Raw genomic sequence first — 6314 nt, 5'->3', positions numbered from 1 at the left:
GTGGTCATATTTAGCCTTAGATGGAGTTTACCACCCACTTAGGGCTGCACTCTCAAGCAACCCGACTCTGAGGAGAGATCCTCCCGTCACCGGCAGCGGTCACTACGGGCCTGGCACCCTCTATGGGCTGTGGCCCCGTTCAAGATGGACTTGGACGCGCCGCACGATTTCGGGATGACGGACCCTCCCTAACACCACATTTCCCGGCGTCCGGTTTCGGCCGCGGGATTCGGTGCTGGGCTCTTCCCTGTTCGCTCGCCGCTACTGAGGGAATCCTAGTTAGTTTCTTTTCCTCCGCTTAATAATATGCTTAAATTCGGCGGGTAGTCTCACCTGCTCTGAGGTCGCAAGATCGAATAGATCTGGAAATGGATCATTTTAATACGCAAACGATCATGGCACGTCGTCGACGCGGCCTTTACGGTCTTTCGTCGAACAGCGACCTGACGTCGTCGCGAGATACGTCACGCACGCCTCGGACACGACGGTCGCATCGTTCGACAAAATCAACGCCGTTATGGCCGTCGAAAGTCGATCGTTTTGTGCTTTACGTCTGCTGATCCGCCCGTCGAAGGACGACGACGAACTCCTTCGAAAAGAAAGTCCGACACGTCACCCCGACGGGCCGCTATCGCGTCTCCGGATGTCGCGTACGCCGGATCGTACTCGAAACGAACGAACGTTACGTAAGTCGTCTCGACATCGACCTCCAACGGCACGCGTCTAAAAAACATCCAACTCGCTCCGACGAACGCCACGCTTTCTCAAACGAGGCGAACCGAGCAGTCTTTGAAATTGACACGACCCTCAGCCAGGAGTGGTCCGGGAACAGTTTATCCGAGGACCGCAATGTGCGTTCGAAATGTCGATGTTCATGTGTCCTGCAGTTCACAAGTTGACGCGCAATTAGCTGCGTTCTTCATCGACCCACGAGCCAAGTGATCCACCGTTCAGGGTAATCTTTTAGAATATACATTAAGACGCACGTTCTCTCCGGCTCGCCTCGCGACGGCCTGGAACGTTCTGCGTCGAAATTCTCTCGGTTTCGATTGTTTATTAAGATAAAAAAAGAAAAAAAAAGAAAAGAGAAACTTTCGAACGACGTGTCGTCTTACTAATTCCATCTTTTCCTCTCTCTCTTTTTTTTTTTTGTTAGTCGCAAGACTTGATCTCCTTTTCTAAAGCAGAAGCTCAACCGCACAACGATCACTTAACCAAACAAACTAGGTGTGATTTCGTCAAACGGCGCTTCCTAGGAGCGTCTCGAACGACGTTTCGAATCGTCTCGACGAGAACGGCGGCATCGAGCCGAACCCGTCGGCCGGGCGAAAATCATTTAAAACCCACGGTAACGAAGACTAGCAAAGGCGCACGAAACGCCCCGCACGTACTTACGAAACCTGCGATCCGAATCGAACTCTTTGAGGTTCTTTAGCGGATCAAGGTGCCCGAAATGCCGTCTGCCCGATCGCACGACGAACGCGCGTAAAGGACCGGCGCCGCGAGTTCGCATCGGCATGACGCCTAATCCGACTCTGGACGATTCAATAGTTCGAGGACGTCGTGTGACGCCGTCTCTTAGACGCGTTTCCTCTTTCGCACCGATCCCCACGTGGGACGAGAGAAGAGAAGAGAACGCGCTTCGGAAACGCGCGACGGCACCGCTAAAGGCTGGACGTGCCGTCGTCTACGCCGCAGACGTCTTTAGATGTTAGATCGAGCGTGTACGTCGTCCACGGACGCGACATACTTCGCACGACAACAACAACACGATCAGACGATGGTGTGTGTGTCTGTGTAAAGACAGTGCGTGTGTTCGAGACACGTTAATGATCCTTCCGCAGGTTCACCTACGGAAACCTTGTTACGACTTTTACTTCCTCTAAATGATCAAGTTTGGTCATCTTCCCAGCGACATCGGCGACGCCGAAACGCCACCGCGTACCGGTCCGAAGACCTCACTAAATCATTCAATCGGTAGTAGCGACGGGCGGTGTGTACAAAGGGCAGGGACGTAATCAACGCGAGCTTATGACTCGCGCTTACTGGGAATTCCTCGTTCATGGGGAACAATTGCAAGCCCCAATCCCTAGCACGAAAGGAGGTTCAGCGGGTTACCCGGGCCGCTCGGCCAGGGAGGACACGCTGATTCCTTCAGTGTAGCGCGCGTGCGGCCCAGAACATCTAAGGGCATCACAGACCTGTTATTGCTCAATCTCGTGCGGCTAGAAGCCGCCTGTCCCTCTAAGAAGAATTGTTTGTACGCCGACAGTAAAAACCGCGCACGGCCAACGGGCGAACCCGAGACCGGCGGGCCTTTGGGATGTCGAAATACGCCTATTTAGCAGGCTAGAGTCTCGTTCGTTATCGGAATTAACCAGACAAATCGCTCCACCAACTAAGAACGGCCATGCACCACCACCCACCGAATCAAGAAAGAGCTCTCAATCTGTCAATCCTTCCGGTGTCCGGGCCTGGTGAGGTTTCCCGTGTTGAGTCAAATTAAGCCGCAGGCTCCACTCCTGGTGGTGCCCTTCCGTCAATTCCTTTAAGTTTCAGCTTTGCAACCATACTTCCCCCGGAACCCAAAAGCTTTGGTTTCCCGGAAGCTGCCCGCCGAGTCATCGAAAGAACGTCGGCGGATCGCTAGCTGGCATCGTTTATGGTTAGAACTAGGGCGGTATCTGATCGCCTTCGAACCTCTAACTTTCGTTCTTGATCAATGAAAGCGTTTTTGGCAAATGCTTTCGCTTCTGTCCGTCTTGCGACGATCCAAGAATTTCACCTCTAACGTCGCAATACGAATGCCCCCATCCGTTCCTATTAATCATTACCTCGGGGTTCCGAAAACCAACAAAATAGAACCGAGGTCCTATTCCATTATTCCATGCACACAGTATTCAGGCGAAGTTTTAGCCTGCTTTAAGCACTCTAATTTGTTCAAAGTAAACGTGCCGGCCCACCTCGACACTCAATGAAGAGCACCGCGGCGGGATTGAGTTGGGCCGCCCTCTCGAGCTAAGCCCACCGGCAGGACGTCCCGCGGCACGCCAGTTAACACCGCGAACGATGAACCGGCGGCGCGGGACACAGATTCGACTACGAGCTTTTTAACCGCAACAACTTTAATATACGCTATTGGAGCTGGAATTACCGCGGCTGCTGGCACCAGACTTGCCCTCCAATTGATCCTCGTTAAAGGGTTTAGAGTGTACTCATTCCGATTACGGGGCCTCGGATGAGTCCCGTATCGTTATTTTTCGTCACTACCTCCCCGTGCCGGGAGTGGGTAATTTGCGCGCCTGCTGCCTTCCTTGGATGTGGTAGCCGTTTCTCAGGCTCCCTCTCCGGAATCGAACCCTGATTCCCCGTTACCCGTTACAACCATGGTAGGCGCAGAACCTACCATCGACAGTTGATAAGGCAGACATTTGAAAGATGCGTCGCCGGTGCGAGACCGTGCGATCAGCGTAAAGTTATTCAGAGTCACCAAGTTGTACGATGACGGAGACCGCCACCGATTGGTTTTGATCTAATAAAAGCGCCCCTTCCGTTTCCGGTCGGGGCTCTGTTTGCATGTATTAGCTCTAGAATTACCACAGTTATCCAAGTAAATGTGGGTACGATCTAAGGAACCATAACTGATTTAATGAGCCTTTCGCGGTTTCACCTTAATTCGGCTTGTACTGAGACATGCATGGCTTAATCTTTGAGACAAGCATATGACTACTGGCAGGATCAACCAGGGAACTGCGTTCTCGTTCGGATACTCCGAAACTGAAAACTACACTTTCGTCGAAAGCGCGAGTGCGTGTTCGCGAAACGAACGCGTAGGAACGTAACGCCACGCTTAACTCTCTCTTTCGTTGTTTTATATACGAAAAATATCATACATAACGATACCGGTCGAAAAGTTTCGCGAGGAAACCTCCTGCGCCGGTTTAAAAGTTCAAACATTCTCCTCACTCTTCGCTAGATAGAATGCGACGGTGAGACGTGCCGAATTCTTTACAGAATCTGCACACGTTACGAGTATATTATATATTCTCGCTCGGAATGTAGGGAGTTGACGCAAATTTAATAGCTGTTCGATGCAACGAACGACGAATCGTGAAATTCGAACGTACGCCACCGTTTACAACAATGTAAGGTTGATCGCATAAGGACCGCCGACGATGGAACGTCCGCCGCATCCGCGATCTCGCTGTGCTGGACCGTCTTTCGAGGCAAGCTCGAACCCAATGAAGGAACTCAAGGATTCCATGAAATTCTAGGCGCAAACGCTCCGAGAGCCAAGTCTACTTCGGGTCATTTTCGACGGGTGCGATAACTACATTCTCAAAATTATCAACAAGACACACACACATACAAGGTTCGCTCTTATAATCATTAAAGGCACGACCACCAAAAGTAATCGCAACGTTTCGTTCTAAAAAGGTGAACGTATCGTCGTCTCTTTTTGTCGGGTCGGTCTGAATAACATAATAATGTCGTTGTTGAACATTATTTATTACAGAGAGAAACCAATGCGGTTAGCGTCTGCTATCATTTTTAGAGAATACGTAAAAACGCACAGTCTTAGAGACACCGAAGAACGGCCGGAACGTGCTGCGAAATTCATTTCGTCATAAATCCGAATTCCTTTTAAAAGTATTGGATAAGACTCGCAGACAGTCCGTGGTAACGCGAGCGAGAGGATGCAGTCGTTGGTCGGTATCTCGAGAGAACACCTCACACGCCACAACATCACTCCGCTACCTATAATAGCGCGCTTGACGTCGATCGGAGCCAAACGCTGCGAAGCGGCGACAGTGGTACGCGAGCAGGGGCGCGAGACACACCTCTCCCCGTCCGAGGTGCGCTCTGTCGGTGTGATGGCTCTTCGTAAAGAGCGGTTTGAACATTTTTCCACGGATTTTCGCAAGAAAAAAAATACGGCCGCATTGTGTTACGTAATCGAGGTAAGTTAGAATTTTTATTATAGCGATTTAGTTAATTTTAAAATACGTACCCGGTACGGGACGCCGTACTTCATAAATTTCGAACGCCGTACTTCATAAATTTCAAACGCCGTACTTTATAAACAACCAACGCCGTACTTCATAAACGACGAACGCCGTACATGTACTTTTAAAAAAATTTCCAAGTCCGGAGAAACGCCTTACTTTATAAAAGACGAACGCCGTACATGCACTTTTTAAAAATTTTAAGTACGGAAGAACGCCTTACTTTATAAAAGACGATCGACGTATATATAAAATGTTGTAAAATGAAATTTATTATATATGTCGAAATAACTTTCGAGAAGTTTTTTTTAATAAAAACGAGGGAGAATTGAAATAGCTGTAGCTGATTTTTTAAAACGAATTGTGCCATTCATGTTTTTTAATGCTTCAAACTGAATTTAAGTAACACCATAAATTTCGATTTTTTCAAGAAAACCTAGGGACAGTGGGAATCTCGTTAATCCATTTACGGGCGCCACGAATTAGACAACGAGACATTAGGCTTCACAATTACTGTACTTGCAATCACCGCCGTTAATCCGCGCGTTCCTTAAATTAAAATAAAAACTTTTTGTAAAATCTTCTCAAAATGAAGTCGTCTATTTCTACAATAAATTGAAATAACTAATTAAATTACCTCCTGATAAATGATAAAAACTTAATTTTTGATAACGAATTGTGCCATTTCGCCCTTTATAACTATTTCCGGTGTATTTATTACCGGTTGCCTGTATGTACGCGAAACCGCAAATTCGACAGCGCTAATGAACGCCGTACGTTTATTGTATTGTAGATCGACGACTGTGCTGCGTGTTTGAAAGTCGAAATCGATCGGTGGCGTTATACAGTCACTCGGCACGAACGCCGTACGTTATGAACGGCCAGTGTATTACCGGTTGTATATGAGGCGTGCGAGAAGCTTCGAATTAATCGGTGGCGTTAACGGACGCCGTACGTGTCGGTGTGTTGCGGGTTGCAAAACGCGTGTTCGAAAGTCAGTCGAAAGGAATCGGGCGGTGGCGTTAACGGACGCCGCACGTCGGTGTATTGTGAGTTGCATATGCATCCGTTAAAGGAGTATTGTTGGTTGCAGGATCGCTGAATTAGCGTATTACTGGTTGCCTACTTGTTCCGTTGGAAGCGCAGAATTTATCGGTGCCGTTAACGAAAGACGCGTATTATTGGTTGCCTGCACGTGGGACGGACCAAAAAAAAAATACATAATGACGATTATGTCGTTTTTATACGATTGGATGTATGAAATATACGAATTTGCCTAATATTATTAATGTTATTTTTTTTTATAAT

General features: G+C 48.4%; 2 non-coding genes across 2 annotated transcripts; both read right to left on the bottom strand.

The window, feature by feature from the left end:
• Positions 1–801: 801 nt before the first annotated feature.
• Positions 802–958, bottom strand: LOC135121150 (5.8S ribosomal RNA). Its single transcript, XR_010278871.1, has one exon. It is a non-coding gene; the product is annotated as a 5.8S ribosomal RNA (ribosomal RNA).
• An 869-nt stretch (positions 959–1827) lies between these two features.
• LOC135121145 (small subunit ribosomal RNA) lies at positions 1828–3749 on the bottom strand. The gene has a single exon (XR_010278868.1). It is a non-coding gene; the product is annotated as a small subunit ribosomal RNA (ribosomal RNA).
• Positions 3750–6314: the final 2565 nt, after the last annotated feature.

This window comes from Zophobas morio, unplaced genomic scaffold (genome assembly GCF_036711695.1).
Source record: "Zophobas morio isolate AGI-343-1 ecotype UQ-CSIRO unplaced genomic scaffold, CSIRO_AGI_Zmor_V1 ptg000510l, whole genome shotgun sequence".
In the NCBI taxonomy this organism is placed as follows: domain Eukaryota; kingdom Metazoa; phylum Arthropoda; class Insecta; order Coleoptera; family Tenebrionidae; genus Zophobas; species Zophobas morio.
The sequence above is the reverse complement of the archived record's forward strand: the minus strand, read 5'-3'. Positions and strand labels throughout refer to the sequence as shown.